This window comes from Coregonus clupeaformis, unplaced genomic scaffold (genome assembly GCF_020615455.1).
Source record: "Coregonus clupeaformis isolate EN_2021a unplaced genomic scaffold, ASM2061545v1 scaf0156, whole genome shotgun sequence".
NCBI lineage: Eukaryota > Metazoa > Chordata > Actinopteri > Salmoniformes > Salmonidae > Coregonus > Coregonus clupeaformis.
The window spans coordinates 196,347-216,765 of record NW_025533611.1 but is presented as its reverse complement, the minus strand read 5'-3'; the positions used below and the strand labels follow the sequence as shown (position 1 = coordinate 216,765).

Genomic DNA, 20,419 nt, shown 5'->3' with positions numbered 1-20,419 from the left:
AATGTTGCAGGGCTCGAGGTGAGAACTTTCTTTCAGTGTATCTACAATCAGTTTATCCAGCTTGATAATCACCTTCTTTATGTCATGCTCTCTGATGGGTTACATTGTATAGCTGTGTACAGTTGAAAGAGCAGTTGGATCAGTTTAACTCTAATGCTACTTTCCATCCGTTATATTCCTGTAGGTTTGTGTTCAACAGTCAAATCTCCTCAAGACCAGATACGATGTGATGTCATCGAACAGAACAAATCATCTGTGTGATCATCACAGTATAAACTGTAAGCTGAATAACCATTTTTATGATTGTAAAGTTTTTACCATTTATAAATGATAGTGTTTACTCAGTTTAATATCACTGAATATAATTTTACAAATGATTTTGTAAGTTGACGTTTTCAGCTTTTGGTGGTTTGCAATTATTGATTGATGTTGATTTTTCATGAAATATTACACTTACCTGTCTTTATTTCAGATTGTTAAACAATAGTGTAGTGCCTGTTTTGGTGGATATATACAGTATGTGAATCTTTTCCTTTTTTAATTCTAATTTAAAATACTAAAGATGCGTTTATATTTGGTTGGTCGACCTACTATAAGAGTTAAGATGGAACATGTAGCTGTAGTTTGTTTTTAAAAATGTATATATACATAATGCAGCTTTAATGCTTATTTTTATATTAAAGGTAAAATCAGCTAAATGACATTGCCACGAGTAGTACCGCAGATATTGAGGTGAGTGAGATGCAATACTTCACTCTCACACACTGTTCAACAGTCAAATCTCCTCAAGACCATATACAACGTGATGATGTCATCGAACAGAACGAATCATCAGTGTGAACATTACAGTATGAACTGTAAGCTGACCAACCATTTTTATGATTGTAAAGTTTTTACGGTTGATATATGATAGTGTTTACTGAGTTGAATATTACTGAATAGAATCTCACAAATGCTGAATGTTATGATTTTGTAAGTTGACGTTTTCATCTTTTGGTGGCTTGTATGCTTTCCTTTGTAATTATTGATTTATGTTTATTTTTCTTGAAATATTACACTTACCTGTCTTTATTTCAGTTTGTTAATTAAACACGAGTGTGGTGCCTGTTTTTGTTTAAAAGTATAATTTGCTGCATTCTTTGAATATTTTGTATTTTAGATAATGTCATGCTTTTTACATGCAAGTGGATATATACAGTCTGTGAAACTTTTCAGTTTTCAATTCGAATTTAAAATATTAAAGATGTGTTTATACTTGGTTGGTTGACCTACTATAACAGTTAAGATGGAACATGTAGATATAGTTTGTTATTAAAAATGTATATTTACATAATGCAGCTTTAATGCTTATTTTTATATTAAAGGTAGACTCAGAGAAATGACGTTGCCACGAGTAGCACCGCAGATATTGAGATGAGTGAGATGCAATACTTCACTCTCACACAGTCACACACAGTATCTGTGCATATATACGGGTTCACTTCACTCTGTTCACAGTGTGGTAGCCACAAGACCAAAACAGCGGAAATGTTGAGCCTCATGCTTCAACACTCTTAGTTGTTGTGGAAATTCAACCACTATGCAGTTTACTTTCTACATCTACGTCATATCGCTGAGTCTACGTTTAAACTCCTTACTTTTTACTTATATAAAAATGTTTCTATACTGTTTAGATTTGAAAGCATATATACATTTTCAACATGTAAGTCTTTTGAAAAATTCTTTCAACAGTTGTTATAGGAGCCAGATGAGTGTTCCACTATGAAACCTAAAATGGAAAAGGTGTGTTGTATTTTGTATTAATTCTCATGTGTCAAATAAAAAGTGCTGATTCCCCACATAATTGTATATCTTTGAAATATAACTTTTTTTAAGGATGTATTCAATTTACTCTCTGTATTTCTGAGTTGAAATAATGCATTTACATCTTGAACTTTTTTCTATACATTTATTATTTTGTAAAGTAACACTTTCTGACAAAATCTCTATGCACCATAGTGCTGTCAGTCTTCTGTAAATCACATTCAGATTTGACTTCTACTGATATGAACCCATACAGAAGTGTTCCATGTCTGTACTATTATGATGAGATAGAGAGAGGAAGGAATAAGAGGGCAGACCCAGTAGACTGAGGGCTTATGCTGTTGCTACGTGACCAATGACCATATTAGTTTCTATATTGTGATCCACTAGAATGTGGAGCAGTTACAGGCCTGTCCCTGAAGGGGGCGATAAGAAACCCCAGATGTTTACCTGGCAATAACCACCAAAGGTGAAGTCTGACTGCTTTTCCCCTGTAACCTTTCTCTCTCTATTTATGTTTGCTCCTTAACATGTTGCATCTGTGTCACACACTCTACGTTTTACAAGAAAAACTATTTTATATATTTAGAGGTAAATTGTTGGAAAAAAATTGGAAAATGCTCAAATGATACGATTCATGTACCCAGTTACCCATTTACAACTTTGAAACTCCTCCCATCTCTGGTCTGTGGTAATGCATGTGTATACATCTGACGTACACACACACACACACACACACACACACACACACACACACACATGCAAAATACATGAACAATTGCCCTGATACACATCACATAACAACCCAATAACAACTAAATATCTATGTAGACAGTATCTAACTAAACGTATCCCTCAGAACAAAACTATCTGACTAATGAACAAGTCAACCACCAAACCCCAGAGAAGAGTCAGCTAGATGACTGTGATTTTGACACATGCTACTACTAAGCAGTAGTGTGTGTGAAGAGAAGGGGTGAGGAGGGGGAAGGAGGTGGGGGTGAAGATGTCTTTTTGTGGGCAGTGGAACAACTGAGGTTAGCACCCTAGGCTTGCAGGGAGGCCTACACTCAGTAAGGGATATCTATCTATCTATCTATCTATCTATCTATCTATCTATCTATCTATCTATCTATCTATCTATCTATCTATCTATCTATCTATCTATCTATCTATCTATCTATCTATCTATCTATCTATCTATCTATCTATCTATCTATCTATCTATCTATCTATCTATCTATCTATCTATCTATCTGTGCATTGTTGGTGCAAAAATGAAACAACCATCTGCACATTCTGATTTCCAACTACAAGCTCTGATCTCATCTCAGATCTCTATTCTTATTTCATCCTCCTTTTATCCAATAAAGAGGAAGGAACCAGTGTGAGGCCATGTAGCTAATCATAAGAGGTTGATCAGAAAATAAACACGCAAGCAACTGTTACTCTTTTTTCCCTCAGTCTTTGTACATTTCTGTAGAATATTTCTCTCTCTATTTCTCTGTGTGACGGTAAAGAGGCGTGAACTAATCGGTCTGTCATCTTATAGGAAGTAGAGGGGTTTGTCAGAAGAGCTGTAGTTCAGAGATCGTTGGCAGGACAGAATGGAACACACCTTGCTCTGTGTGCTACTCTGTAAGTACTGAGTTAGTGTGTTTGTGTATCAACACTAATTACCTGATGTACTAAGCCTTTGATTGAACAAAGGAATTAGACAATCATATAAATGAAGACAGTTTCAATGCTTTAGATTTTTTGTGTGTTTTATCCCTAATTGATAAAACAGTGCACATGCTTATTAGTAAATGGCACTAAAGTGGGATTGCAGGACATGGTATGTCAGTGGCCATTTAAAGCTGCAGTCCGTAATTGAAACTACCACAAAATGGTCACCCTGCCACGTTGTGGTATACGGCTGAGGAACGGGTCTAGGGGAATTCATTAATGTATATTGTTTGTTTATACTGACATTTTAAACAAGCATTGTCATAAAATAACAGTAGATTTTGTGTTATGATGGGATATGACAGTTGTACTACCCTTAAGGAAAAACGACATGAAATTCACATGATCACGTGTTTCACAGCTAAAAGATAAACTGTTCAAGAAGTAATGGCTATTATTCATTTAAAAGCGCAAAAATCTATCAATCACAAATGCAATATTTTTTGGATGTGTCGTAGCATGAATGTGTTATTATGGTAAATGGCTGAGAGTTCCTTCGCTACAGTTAAAGTAAACTGTGCTAAGAGATTGAGTGTTGTTTTGATGTTTTTGGTCTCTGTACTCTCTCTCGATTGATTCACCGGTGTGTCAATCTAAGTTACATAACAAAAAAATCCCCATCAAAATCTGTCAATTTAAGCTAGAGATATCTGTATCATACTTCCGTATCTGCGGTGAAAGGTGGCAGAACTAGAGCGGTGTTTGTCAGACCATGAGAAATCCTGAAAATTGGTCTTCTCACATAAACATCTGTAGTGTATGACCACTATGGAAAGGGGAGACTCTCACGAACATGATGGTGTTTTCCGTTTTGGTCTTCGACCCCCAAAAGTGCCTTGAGACTCGTCTGAAGTCGGTACCGTCAATGTGCCAACTTCTGTGTGGTAGCGTACGAACCGTTTGGGCTAAAAACGTTTTGCTCTACGACCTCAACAATTGTCACAGAACTGGGCAATGGGCTTTAGTAGTAAAGGCCAAAATCAATATTTCATCCCAAAAAAATGACTAATATGTTCATGTGTTAATGATATAGAAGCGTGCGTCAATCAACTCTTAAGAATAGACTAGACCGAACATCTCAGCCTCACAGCTCTATCTGTCGCGTGGAGCACATTATCTGAAGGCTAATTCTGCCCCCACATGGTTTCCTTCAGCCAGCACTGAGCTAGCCGAGCAAGCTACCACCTTCACCACGAGGTAGCTGCTAGCTAGCTAGCTAACGCCCCAGACAAGCTAACCACACTAGCATTACTACCTGCAAGACAGTAATATTGTTAGCTTCCTTCTCTCGTCTAGTTTAACCTACGCTTATTTGTGTGTATTTCTATATTGACTGGCTAGCCTTACGGCTCTGCGGTTGTGGGAGAATACCTACCGGAAATCGAACTGCCCCCATGCGGTTCCCTTCAGCTAGCACTATGCCAGCTACAGCCACCGGAGGTTGGAGGCACCTTAATTGGGGGAGAATGGGCTCGTGGTAATGACTGGAGCGGAATCAGTGGAATGGTATCAAAAACATCAAACACATGGTTTCCAGGTGTTTCATTCCATTCCATTCATTATGAGCTGTCCTCCTCTCAGCAGCTTCCACTGGCTACAGCATACCTAAGCTGCTTACCAGTTTACACGTTACTGTGCTCACTAGCTAGCTTATGGTGGAAATCAAGCTAACCACACTAGCATTCCTACCTGCACATACAGTTGCATTAGCATGGCTAGATAAATCTGAAACGAGTTCCCTACCTGCCCAGACGGTAGTATTGCTAGCTCCCTTCTCTCGTTTAGTACAACTTACATTCACTTGTTTGTGATGACTAGGCGGACCGGTTTAGCCTCACGCATTACGGTTGTATGAGATTTTGAGTCCGAATTTGAACACTGCACCGACGCTGTTCCCTTCAGCTAGCACTGTGCTAGCTATAGCTTATCCTTACTCTCACGAGGTGGCTGATAGCTAGCTAACGCTTACACTAGCCTCCCGGCTATAGCGTTTATAAACACTGCTTACTTCAGCTAGCCATTAACCACAAGGCATCTAATGAGCTAGCTCATGCCTGTCAAGGCTAATTCACAGCAATGCTGAAAAGCTAGCTACTACTGGCCATCTTGCTCCTCTCATTTAGTACACCTAATGTTTACTCGTTTTCGTTGGCTAAACTGACCAGATACACCTAATAGTGCTATGGACAAAAGAGACTCTCAAGACTGAAGAAAACAATGCTATTCTTATGGTTGTCTTCGGCTAATGTGGTACTATCTAGCTAGGCTATTAGCCAACTAGGTGAACACTAGCAAGCTAACAGAAAAAGCTCACGAATAAGCGTCGACTTGCACACGCAAAACCCGGCAAAGCAATGCGTTTCTCCCAGAGTTATTATTGGCCAATATATGGTTTTGCAGGGTTTTACTGATTACCGGCCTGTGCTGAGATTCAGCCACACTCCAAGTCCTCACGACTAATGCCAGATAGCTAACCACCGTCTGGGTATAACTATCTTAGCTCTTGTATGTAGTTCACCTTGCATTGAGTTGCTTTGTGCCTACTAACTGAACCAGCCCCACTTTGTGGTGATTCGGTCCACGTCAGTTATATAGCTAAAAGTGTCTCTGTTTGATGCCACCTCTTTGACGCCAATACCTCTAGTGAGCACGAGTCACCAGACTTGTGGACAGCACTAACTCACAGCACTAACTCTCACTAAATGCTGTCCACTATTACAAGGGCATACAAGCTTCAGTTCGATATGAAATACATTTTCTACTGGATTCTATTTTCAATAGCCAATGGCAACAACCAAAGTCTCGGCCATGCAGCAGAAGTGTGACATTCGCAAGAACGAAGGTGAAGCCTTCAACTGCTGCCTGCCCCACAGACCCAGGCCCCATGGCAGCCTTTTTGTTCTTTGTTCCTGCATCTCGACCCAGAATCACAGCTCGGAGGTAGCAAGAAGCTGGCCTTGGGGACTGAGGTCCCGGCGATGCACAGGTCTGCTAATACTCAGGCTGAACCAGGCCAAACCTGTAGGGAAGCAGTCCTACGCTGCAGCCGCATCAAGGACCAGCCCCTCTAACTCTCCTAAGGGCGGTAAGAAGGGTCGGCCAACCTAGGGCCCAGTCCTGGCAGCTGAGTAGGATAGAGTGCAGAGCCTTTGCCAGTCCTTCCCCTCTCTGAGTTTCGTAGCAGTAGGAAGGCAGGGCTGCGTTAAGACAAAACCCTATTCTCTGTGCAGCAGCTGACTTTAGTGGCTGTGCTGTGCTCACATCAGAAAATGGAGGACATACACTTTTTGTTCCCCCGAGTGTCCCCCTTCCTCAGGCTTTCCCCCTGGAACTTTCTCATGTTTTCAGCCAGGGGTGGAAGTCAGCATGTCAGCCCTCCCTCCAGTGTCAAGACACACGGAACAGGACGGCAATATGTCTATCGCCATCCACAGTGGCCCTTTTTGCCTCTATCTGTTGGCGCAAGCAATCGCAATCAATGGGCTGCCTAGTCAGTTGCAGAACTGAATGCATTAAACTGAAATGTGGCTTCTGCATTTATCCCAAATCCTCTGAATCAGAGCATGAATCAGAGTGCGGAGGGCTGCGTTAATCGACATCCATGTGGGTCCTGGGAGACCCCATCCCGAATGCGACAAAATATTTTGCTGTGTGAAAATTAGTTTTATATTGGAAGCACTGTGCGATTAGGATAAAAATCTCCCAGATAATAACTTTTGTAATGATAAGGCTTCCCTAGAGTGCGTTAGAGAAACAAGCGAGTGCAGACTTGTCAACACCATGGTTGTACCATTACTGCAGCGAGAACGGTTAGCTTCTAGCCCAACCAGGTCAAAAGATCTGACCCATATTACCGGCCCGACATTTTTATCTTCCAATAGCGGTTCGCCGGAACCACATTTTATACTCATATATCATGTCATGAGCCGTTCTAAAACTACTCTCAAGTCATTAACCATTTGTTTACACTTTGTTCAGTCACCCGACGTTTTAAAGAGACAGTGTACAATTTTCAATGTAATGCATCTCAATAGGAAAATAGTGACTTTACACAATGTAGAAACCTAATATTCCACCAATTACTGTAATTCCAATGACAGGCATTCATGTACACATTTTAGCTTTTATTATAAACGAATGTCTTTACAGTGTTACATATTAGTTTCTAGGGCACAACATATGCTTCAAAAGTAGCTAGAATTCATGTAGGCACAATATACGCTGTATCTCAATCAATATAACAAATATTATTTTCTGGTGTTCCTAAATTTCATGTGGTGCTCCTAACTTTACATTTGGGAGCACCAGTGTCTTCTGCACGCTCTCTGTTTTACAGTTGTTGACTTTCTTTTGGAGAAGTGGTATGACTAAACAGCTTGTTCCTTCCTACTCTCTGTTTTCCATGGTCCTATGCTCCTTGCAGGATCTTTAGGATGGAGAGAAAGTTCACCGTTGTTAAGGTCCTTTAGTGAAAGACAAGTGCTGAGGGGGGCACGTTGCTTACACCCAGTCTTTAAGCCTTTACGTACGCTTGCAAGCATGTGTGCGTGTATGTGCGGGAGCGTGCATGTGTGTGTGTTTGTTAAGTGAGGGGGTGGCTGAAGTTGTTATATGTCCTTTGTGGGCAGTGGAACAACTGAGGTTAGCTGGCAAGGCTTGCTACCTGACAACTTAGCAAAGGGCCTACAAGCATCTATTCTATTCTCATTCCATCCTCCTTTCCTCCAATAAAGAGGAAGGAACCAGTGTGAGATTTTGCAGTGTGGGGCCATACAGAGAAGTTGGTCAGAAAAGAAACACGCCTTTAAACGCTACTATTTTTTTCTCACAGTCTTTGTACATGTCTGTAGAATACTTCTCTCTCTTGTCTCTGTGTGACGGTAAAGAGGCATGAACTAATCGGTCTGTCATCTTATAGGAAGTAGAGGGGTTTGTCAGAAGAACTGTAGTTCAGAGATCGTTGGCAGGACAGAATGGAACACACCTTGCTCTGTGTGCTACTCTGTAAGTACTGAGTTAGTGTGTTTGTGTATCAACACTTATTACCTGATCTACTAAGGCTGTGATTGAACAAAGTTATAAGACAATCATGTAAATGAAGACAGTTTCAATGCTTTAGCTTGTTTGTGTCTTTCATCCCTAATTGATAAAACAGTTCAAATGCTTATTAGTAAATGGTACTAAAGTGGGATTGCAGGACATGGTAAGTCAGTGGCCATTTAAAGCTGCAGTCCGTAATTGAAACTACCACAAAAAGGCCACCCTGCCACTTGTTCTGGTATACGGCTGAGGAATGGGGCTAGGGGAATTCATTAATGTACATTGTTTGTTTACACTGACATTGTTAACAAACATTGTCATAAAATAAAAGTAGATTTAGAGTTATGATGGGATATGACAGTTGTACTACCCTTACGGAAAAACGACACGAATTTCACATGATAACGTGTTTCACAGCTAAAAGTTAAACTGTTGAAGAATGAATGGCTATTATTCAGTAACATGAATATGGCATGTTGTTATTTATTGCAATCTGATATTGGTTCAATGTGACTTTCTTTGTTGTAGTGCTGAATACACCCATCAACTCTGGACAATCTGAATATGATGATGGTAGATATTTGTTCACTTCATCAAGCCTCCATCTCTTAATGCTTCATTCTATTTCTTTATTTGTGATTTTTAAAGCTGCTTTCGGCTGGACATATTTTGTGGTTTTAATGTCTCAAAATAACATGTGTAAGGCAACTGTTTCATGCTGGTTTGATTTAACACGTGTAAGGCAATTGTATCATGCTGGTTTGATTTTAACATGTGTAAGGCAATTGTATCATGCTGGTTTGATTTTAACATGTGTAAGACAATTGTATCATGCTGGTTTGATTTAACATGTGTAAAGCAATTGTATCATGCTGGTTTTATTTTAACATGGGTAAGGCAATTGTATCATGCTGGTTTGATTTTAACATGTGTAAGGCAATTGTATCATGCTGGTTTGATTTTAACATGTGTGAGGCAATTGTATCATTCTGGTTTGATTTTGAGCAGGAGTGGCAAAGGCTGTTCTGACCATACACCCCAACAGCTCCCAGATACAGTAGCTAATCATGTATCCAGTTTAGGTCATATGTCTAATCTGTGATATGTTTTCACAGCTCTGCCCAAAGCTACACTGACTGTGAAGCCAAACCCTGCATACACTGGAGAGACAGTTACTCTGACGTGTTCAGTAGGGTCTGACAGTAGCTGGAGCTATCAGTGGTACAAAGACAGGAATGATAATGTAGTATCCCAGTCTGGTTATAGTAACATTGGAGTCTCTCACACCATCAGTAGAGCTGGTGTGTCTGACCAGGGTCAGTACTGGTGTGAAGGGAACAGAGTGTCTAGACCCACATCTTCACAACCAAGTGATCCTGTCACTCTCACTGTAAAAGGTGAATTACTTTGTTGTTTTTTTTGTCATAAAGATGGACATTATTGATATTGAATCAATCATGGTCTGTGTGTCAGTATTCTTAGTTATAACAGCAAAAGTACAGGGAACTGACAAAATAAAGAAAGAACCAACATAAAGTGTTTTAACAGGGCGTTGGGCCTCTAGCCAGAACAGCTTCAATGACATAGATTCTAAGTGTCTGTGGTGTTTTGTTGATGGTGGTGAAAAACACTGTCTCAGGCAACACTCCACAATCTCCCATAAGTGGTCAATTGGGTTGAGATCTGGAGACTGAGACGGCCATGGAATATGATTTACATCGTTGTCATGCTCATCAAACCATTCAGGGACCACTCGTGCCCTGTGGATGGGGGCCATTGTCATCCTATGGGGGCATAGCCATGGTAGCCAAAACAATGGGCAACTGCGCCTGCCCAGTATTTTCATACATGACCCTAAGCATGATGGGATGTTCACTGCTTGGGAATTGCTCAGGAACCACACCTGTGATGAAGCATCTGCTTACAATATACGTTGTATCCCTCATTTACTCAAGAGGTTCCTTTATTTTGCCAGTTACCTGTAAATTCCCCTCCCCCCAAAAATCTAATTTCATATAATAATTAAATAAATATGGTGATCAAACTTTGGAAAGATTGGTGCACTAAATGCATTTAATCATGATAGAGCAGATTCTATGTATGACTCAACTAACTTCATGTGTCTTTCCACAGCTCTGCCCATGGCCTCCGTGAGTATCTCTCCTCAGGGATCTCCTCTACTCTGGAGAGACAGTCACTCTGCAGTGTATCATACCAGGCTACACAGACTGGACGTACTACTGGTACAAAAACAACCAACACCTTCCTGATGAGACCAGTAAAGTCATTGATATCACCATCCCCATCACTCAGACTGGTCTGGTTGGTCAGTACAGATGTGAGGGGACGAGGACAGATCGGCCCCAGACGTCACAACCCAGTGGTGACATCACTATCAGTGTCACTGGTGAGTTCACTTTTGATGCTCCATAACTAACTGGACTTCCCTAATTCTGAGTGAAACTCTTCTTTGCCATTTGAAGAGAAATTTAAAATAGCTACTAATGTATCCACTTTAGTTAATATGTCTAATCTGTGATATGTTTTCACAGCTCTGCCCAAAGCTACACTGACTGTGAAGCCAAACCCTGCATACACTGGAGAGACAGTTACTCTGACGTGTTCAGTAGGGTCTGACAGCAGCTGGAGCTATCAGTGGTTCAAAGACAGGAATGATAATGTAGTATCCCAGTCTGTCAGACAACACTATAACAGGAGACACCCTCACCATCAGTAGTGTTGCTGAGTCTGACCAGGGTCTCTACTGGTGTCAGGGAGAGATCCAGTCCAGATCCATATCATCAATCATCAGTGAACCTGTCACCATCACCATGAATGGTAAAAAATAAATTAAAAAAAGAACAGTAGGGAGGCTTTATACAGGGGGTACCGGTACAGAGTCAATGTGCAGGGGCACAGTTATATGTAACTGTTTGGCCATTCAACTGCCAATATTTGTCTATGGAGATTCTATGGCTGTGTGCTCGATTTTACACACCTGTCAGCAACGGGTTTGGCTGAAATAGCCAAATCTACTCATTTGAAGGGGTGTCCACATACTTTTGTATATATTGTGTATATGTCTAAAATAATAGTTACCGTACTACTTACTGAAGTTAGATCATACTTTGAAAAGATTGGTGCTCTGACTGCATTTGTCTTCATATAACTGTTTCCACAGCTCTGCCCACGGCCTCACTAAATGAATTTAATCATGATAGAGCAGATTCTATGTATGACTCAACTAACTGCATGTGTCTTTCCACAGCTCTGCCTGTGGCCTCAGTGAGTGTCTCTCCTCAGGGTCTCCTCTACTCTGGAGAGACAGTCACTCTGCAGTGTGACATATCAGACTACACAGACTGGACGTACAGCTGGTTCAGAGACAACCAAGCCTTCCCATTCAGACCAGAAAAATCACCATCTCTCTCCCTGACCAGGCTGGTCAGTACAAGTGTTTTGGGACAAGGAGAGGTCGGCCCCAGAAGTCATATCTCAGCTCAGCTCTCCCCATCGTCATCAAATCAAATCAAATGTTATTGGTCACATGCGCCGAATACAACAGGTGCAGACATTACAGTGAAATGCTTACTTACAGCCCTTAACCAACAGTGCATTTATTTTAACCAAAAAAAGTAAGAATAAAACAACAACAAAAAAAGTGTTGAGAAAAAAAGAGCAGAAGTAAAATAAAGTGACAGTAGGGAGGCTATATATACAGGGGGGTACCGTTGCAGAGTCAATGTGCGGGGGCACCGGCTAGTTGAGGTAGTTGAGGTAATATGTACATGTGGGTAGAGTTAAAGTGACTATGCATAAATACTTAACAGAGTAGCAGCAGCGTAAAAAGGATGGGGTGGGGGGGCAGTGCAAATAGTCCGGGTAGCCATGATTAGCTGTTCAGGAGTCTTATGGCTTGGGGGTAGAAGCTGTTGAGAAGTCTTTTGGACCTAGACTTGGCACTCACCATCACTGGTGAGCTCACTGTTGGTCTTCAATCTAGACTTTCTAAACTCAGAGCCACTTAATATAAATATACTGTATACACTGTAAATTCTAACTGAATGGAGTCAACATACCATATGTAAAATAGACTTGAATCACAACGTTACAGAAACAGCTGAATTACCAGCCATGTATTAAGATGTTTTGTGCTCTGTTTCCTCAGCTCTTCCCAAAGCTAAACTGACTGTAAAACCCAACCCTGTGTTCCCTGGAGAGACAGTTACTCTGACGTGTTCAACACAGTCTTACAGTAGATGGAGATATATGTGGCACAAAGACAGGAATGATAATGTAGTATCCCAGTCTGTCAGACACACTAGAACAGGAGACACCCTCATCATCAGTAGAGCTGCTGAGTCTGACCAGGGTCAGTACTGGTGTGAAGGGAACAGAGTGTTTAGACCCACATCTTCACTACCAAGTGATCCTGTCACTCTCACTGTTAAAGGTACATTACTTTGTTCTGTTCTCTCTCTTGTCATACAGATAGATATACACTGTTGTTGTTGAGTCAATCATGTAGACATCTTTTGTGTGCCTGTAGACTATTCTGCCTCACTGAGTTTTGAACCTTTACCCATCAAGAGGACATATCATGCAGCAGATCAGATCCATGTTTTCCAGATGCATCACACACATTTCTTGATTCCAACAGATAGTCGTCCGACGGCTATACTGAGTTTAGACCAAGCGAACGTATTCACAGGAGACAGAGTGACACTGACCTGTACAGTAGAGTCTTATGGATGGAAGTTTTACTGGTACAGACACAGACCAGACTCTACACCAGTAACCTCAACCTCTGGATACTCCTACACACTCAGCAGGGTCAGTGTCTCTGATGGAGGACAGTACTGGTGCAGAGCTGGGAGAGGAGACCCAGTCGACTATACCCTGTACAGTGACCCAGTCCAGATAAACATTACTGGTGAGTCTAAAACAGTTTTATGTCAATGGATGATATTGTATATGGATATAAAGTAATCTAAGGTGTAATATTTTGTCTGCTCATTGTAACAATTATAGCTAACATGAGTAGACCTTTTGATAAATAAATAAATGTACAATTGCGCAACTCTTTATTCAGTTAGTTGTCTGTGTTGTGTCTGTGCAGAGAGACCTGTAGCTGTTCTGACCCTCCAACCCAACTTGACCCAGATATTCAGAGGAGAGACTATCACTATGAGATGTGACATACAGGGAGGAGACACTGACTGGCGGTATGAGTGGTATACGAATGGTTATTCAGTCTACTCTAATATAAAGTCTGAGTACAGAATCAGTCCTGTCTACATGTCTATTAGTGGTTCATATACCTGTAAGGGTGTAAAGGGAAGGACGTTCTCCAAGACCAGTGATGCTGTACAACTGACTGTGTCTGGTGAGTCTATCCAATCATGTAAACATCTCCATGGGTAACAAGAATCATTGATAAGACTGAAAGTTAGAAAACTCAAACATGTCCTCAGCCTGATCACAGATCAACCCAAGGCTGTCCTGAGTATCTCTCCTCAGTGGCTGAACCCTGGAGACTCAGTGTCTCTGAGCTGTGAAGTTGACAAGATGTCTACAGGCTGGAGGTTCTCCTGGTACAGGACGGTTCCCACTTTAACAGAGCAGTCCTACTATTTTCAGCGTCTACCAGAAGCAGGCAATGGGACTACTGAAGACTCCTACACTCTGATCCCTGCTGGTCCTACTCCCAAAGGAGGATATGTGTGTAGAGCTGGGAGAGGAGACCCAGTCAATGACACACTCTACAGTGAACCTCAGTTTCTCTGGTCAGGAGGTAACTAACTACATTGAAACTGTATTGAATCATATTTCAGTCACCCTCATGTGTATATATAACTATAGGTTTGACTCTGTCTCTCTTTGTTTCAGATCTGCAGCCTTCAGTGTCTCTCAGAATAAGTCCCAACACAACACAACACTTTACATCAAAGTCTCTCTCACTGAGCTGTGAGGAGAAGGGGAACTCTACTGGATGGAGACTGATGAGCTACAGAGAGAGAGGAGTAGAGTCAGGGTGTGGCTCTAACTGGGGATCAATAACAGGGTCCACATGTACCATCAGCTACACATACACATGGTCCAGTGGAGTGTTCTGGTGTGAGTCTGGATCAGGAGAGGACAGTAATGCTGTCAACATCACAGTTAATAGTACGTCTATTGTACAACACTCACTAACATTTCTACATATATATGATAGGATGTTCAATTCTGTATCTGAATGATTGCATCTCATAAATACAAGCTCATAAGATGTTGATGTATTGTGAGGGATGACTCCAGATTTACAGTATTATTTCTATATTATGTTACACAGATGGTGATGTGATCCTGGAGAGCCCTGTCCATCCCGTGACTGAAGGAGACTTTGTGACTCTGAGCTGTAGATACCGGAAAGTCAGCTCAAACTTCAAAGCTGATTTCTACAAAGATGGAGTACTCATCAAGAATGAGACCACAGGAGAGATGACCATCCCTACAGTATCCAAGTCAGATGAATGATTCTATAAGTGTAAATCTGGTCAAGAAGAATCACCAGAGAGTTGGGTGACAGTGAGAGGTGAGAAAACATTTATGATCACAAGTTAGTTACCGTTTTATTATCTGTGTGAAAAACATGTGATTAAGTGTTGATGTTAATATAGTTTTGGATTTGCAATCCCCTAGAAAATATGATCTCTCAACTAATTGTCAAAAGATGGGCCAACCTACTTTCTTTTCATGCTCTATACTCTAAACCTATATAACCTCTATCAGAGTCTGTGCTGTTCTCTCTCCAGTCTCTCCAGTCGTAGCTCCTGGATCCTCTACATCAGTCCTAGTAGGAGTGGTTGTGGGTCTGGTTGTTGCTGGTGTTCTACTGGTCATTCTCCTGGTCCTGCTGTGGAGAAATCAAAACAACAAAGGTGATACTTTGGCTGTTTCTCATTTAATACAAAACATTCTATTACATGTTTAGGAGAGACATTTCTAAATATACGTTTTTGAAGAAAGTTCAGTACATAACACAATGTGTTTGTCATTACAGGTTCCTGTTTCATCAGAATATTCTGGTGAGTACACCTGTCTCTCAACTATATTGACATGTACAGTATAACATCTTCTCTGTGCTTCCAATGCTGAGTATCTCTCTCCCTGTAGGCCCCCTCAGCCCCAGAGCACCAACCAGGACCCCCAACAGGACCAAGGATCTACCCAGGGCCAGGCTCCTGATACTGGGTATACACATCAGCAGCATGGTCAGTCTCTCAGCCCAGACCTCTACCACTCTCCTCTCTCTGTAACCTCATACACTGACTCATCAACATCCACTTTGTTTACAACATGTGACCATACTATATGTGCCTAGTCAAGCTGAGTGATAATCAACCTAACTAACCTGCCTCTCTCTTCTATGACCAACAGGTGGCACTAACACCTACGATACGATCAATCCCTCAGACAACAATGATAATGGTAGTGTAATGTAATGTTTTCAGTATGAATGTGTAGTAGCCTGCTTCTCTTCATTTAATATGACATGTAAAGTTTGACTAAGTGGAGGTGTTTGTGTATTATGTCTCAGATGCTGCTGGTGCTTCTGCTGCTGGACCAAGTCATGTGACTTACGCCCAGATTCAACTGAACAAGTTGGACAAGAAAAAGAAAGGTAACTCTCAACTGTGACATATATTGAGAGAAAAAATTGTAGCAGTGTATCTAAGATGAGTTACAATGTGTACATATATATACACACACTACCGTTCAAAAGTTTGGGGTCACTTAGAAATGTCCTTGTTTACAAAAGAAAAGCAAATTATTTGTCCATTAAAATGACATCAAATTGATCATAAATACAGTGTAGACATTGTTAAGGTTGTAAATGGCTATTGTAGTTGAAAACGGCTGATTTTTTATGAAATATCTACATAGGCGTACAGAGGCCCATTATCAGCAACCATCAGTCCTGTGTTCCAACGGCACATTGTGTTTGCTAATCCAAGTTTATCATTTTAAAAGGCTAATTGATCATTAGAAAACCATTTTGCAATTATGTTAGCACAGCTGAAAACTGTTGTGCTGATTAAAGAAGCAATAAAACTGGCCTTCTTGAGACTAGTTGAGTATCTGGAGCATCAGCAATTGTGGGTTTGATTACAGGCTCAAAATGGCCAGAATCAAATAACTTTCTTCTGAAACTCGTCAGTCTATTCTTGTTCTGAGAAATTAAGGCTATTCCATGCGAGAAATTTCCAAGAAACTGAAGATCTCGTACAACGCTGTGTACTACTCCCTTCACAGAATAGCGCAAACTGGCTCTAACCAGAATAGAAAGAGGAGTGGGAGGCCCCAGGGCACAACTGAGCAAGAGGACAAATACATTAGAGTGTCTAGTTTGAGAAACAGACGCCTCACAGGTCCTCAACTGGCAGCTTCATTAAATAGTACCCGCAAAACACCAGTCTCAACGTCAACAGTGAATAGGCCATTCCGGGATGCTGACCTTCTAGGCAGAGTTGCAAAGAAAAAGCCATATCTCAGACTGGCCAAAAAAAATAAAAGATTAAGATGGGCAAAAGAACACAGACACTGGACAGAGAAATCGAAGTTTGAGGTGTTCGGATCACAAAGAAGAACATTTGTGAGACGCAGACCAAATGAAAAGATGCTGGAGGAGTGCTTGATGCCATCTGTCAAGCATGGTGGAGGCAATGTGATGGTCTGGGGGTGCTTTGGTGGTGGTAAAGTGGGAGATTTGTACAGGGTAAAAGGGATATTGAAGAAGGAAGGCTATCCCTCCATTTTGCAACACCATGCCATACCCTGTGAATGGCGCTTGATTGGAGCCAATTTCCTCCTACAACAGAGAATAACCCAAAGCACAGCTCCAAACTATATAAAAACTATTAAGCAGTCAGCTGGTATTCTGTATATAATGGAGTGGCCAGCACAGTCACAGGATCTCAACCCTATTGAGCTGTTGTGGGAGCAGCTTGACCGTATGGTACGTAAGAAGTGGTGATCAAGCCAATCCAACTTGTGGGAGGTGCTTCAGGAAGCATGGGGTGAAATCTCTTCAGATTACCTCAACAAAATGACAACTAGAATGCCAAAGGTCTGCAAGGCTGTTATTGCTGCAAATTGAGGATTATTTGACGAAAGCAAAGTTTGAAGGACACAATTATTATTTATATAAAAAATCAATATTTCTAACCTTGTCAATGACTACATGTCCTATGCATTTTGCTATATTTCCTATTCAAACTCATTTCATGAATGTTTTCATGGAAAACAAGGACATTTCTAACTGACCCCAAACCTTTGAACAGTAGTGTATATATATACACTTTATATATGACACACACACACACACGTATAATAATATATATAAATATATTTACAAGTTCTCTGTACTTCTTCCTCCTCAGTAAAGAGAGATTATCCAAAAGAAAATCCTGTCTACTCTGAGGTGAAGACAGGGAAAGCCACTGGTAAGAACCATTATACAGGTTGGCAGTCATTAAAACCTTAATTCGTAATTTCTGAGTTTGTGATGAAGAGGTCGAATATGCAATAAGCTAATCCCTTCATTTGTTGACTGGAAATGTCCATTGTCAGCAGCAGCTGGACCTGTTGATGTGTCCAATGCTGAGGTTGACCTCCAAAAGAAGGTCAAAGCCAAGAAGAAGAGAGGTAAGACTAGACATCCCTCCCTCCATATTCCCCCTATCAGAACCTCACTCCTCTTTGACCCATATTAAAAGCTGTATTCTCTATGTAACGGATCATCATGACCTCATACCTTATCTGTGTATTGTATAACTGTATATTATTCTGTATAACTGTAACATTATGCTGATGTTTATCCTCACCCCCTATATAAACAGCAACCCCACCTGAGGCAGAACCTGTCTATTCTCTAGTGAAGCCACACACAGCCCCCGGTAAGACTTAATCAACAATCTATTGAAAGGGTATGAAACTATATCTAAGTATGTCCTAAGAAACTGGTGAGAAATCATTTCTGATCACATTACCTTTTTATCATTGTCACGTACGTTAAGGAACGGGACGGACCAAGGTGCAGCGTGAACGGCGAACATGTTTATTAACTAATAAACACACAAAACAGTAACCAAAACAACAAACTTAACCGTGACGGTCCAAAGGCTAACACACAAGCCTAAACATGAACCTAACAAAATCCCACAACACAGGCAGGAAAACTGGCTGCCTAAGTATGATCCCCAATCAGAGACAACGAGCGACAGCTGTCTCTGATTGGGAACCACACCCGGCCAAACATAGAAATACAAAACCTAGAATATATTCACACTCTGACCAAACTAGCTAGAGTTCTATAGGCCAGGGCGTGACAATCATCAGTGTGATGAACTATGGATTATAGTGTTGATGTTAACATACATTTGGATTTGCACTCCCATAGCAAATTATCTCCTAAATATTGTCAAAACATTCAGGCCGGCCTATTGGAATCTCTACATTTCACTATTGTATTTGTATTCTCTCTACTCCAGAGGTGGACAAACGTTTTATTTTATTTTCTCAAACATAATTTGCCCACCCCTTCTCTACACCTATATTACCTCTCTCTGAGCCTGATTATGTTTTTCTGTTTCGAATGAAGAGGCAGAATATGCATTAAGCTAATTCCTTCATTTGTTGACTGCAAATGTCCATTGTCAGCAGCAGCTGGACCTGTTGATGTGACCTATGCTGAGGTTGACCTCCAAAAGAAGGTCAAAGCCAATAAGAAGAGAGGTAAGACTAGACATCCCTCCCTCCATATTCCCCCTATCAGAACCTCACTCCTCTTTGACCCATATTGAATAAATGTTTATTATTCTGTACATTATTCTGGATATTATTCTGGATATTATTATGGATATTATTATTGATATTATTCTGGATATAACTATTATATTATGCTGATGTTTATCCTCATAAACAGCAACCCCACCAGTAGCAGATTCAGTCTATTCTCAAGTGAAGCCACACAAAGCCACAGGTAAGACTAATAGCCATATGCTATTGACACTAATACAGGTGTAGGATCTTAATTTGACCAGTTTCTCACAGAATGAAAATACTCCTGCAGCAAAAGGATAAGTGAATTATTGTGTGTATTAGAATGCATGGACATTTTTGTAGGGCTTGATACATCTGTATTTAGGGAAAATCAAGTCTGAAATTCTGAAGTGGAAATACAAAACTTTAGAATCCTCTTTTAAACCTTGAATACACTACGAGTTTGTATTTCATACTGTGCAGGAAATGTCCTTCAACAACAGGATGATCATATTAAGATGCTACACCTGTATTATACTTATTGAGCTAATGCTTTGATATCAAAGTATACTGCATCTATTTAAAGTATACCTCTAAAAAAACGTTGTGTGGTGATATGTTACAGGTCCTTGAAGGAAATGGAGGGATAAATAACTTTGTGTGGTGATCTGTTACAGGTCCTTGAGGGAGATGGAGGGATAAATCACTTTGTGTGGTGATATGTTACAGGTCATTGAGGGAGATGGAGGGATAAATAACTTTGTGTGGTGATCTGTTACAGGTCCTTGAGGGAGATGGAGGGATGAATCACTTTGTGTGGTGATCTGTTACAGGTCCTTGAGGGAGCTGGAGGGACACACCATCAGAGGAGGAGCAGGAGAAACCTGGGAACATGGATTATGCACACAAACACACACACACACACAATAACACATTGTAAACTCAGCAAAAAAAGAAACGTCATCTCACTGTCAACTGTGTTTATTTTCACCAAACTTAACGTGTAAATATTTGTATGAACATAACAAGATTCAACAACTGA

The 20,419-nt window shown here is 40.7% G+C and overlaps 1 pseudogene; it reads left to right on the top strand.

Moving 5' to 3' along the window:
• The first annotated feature begins 12,692 nt into the window (after positions 1-12,692).
• On the top strand, positions 12,693-20,074 carry LOC123483851 (annotated as a pseudogene).
• Positions 20,075-20,419: the final 345 nt, after the last annotated feature.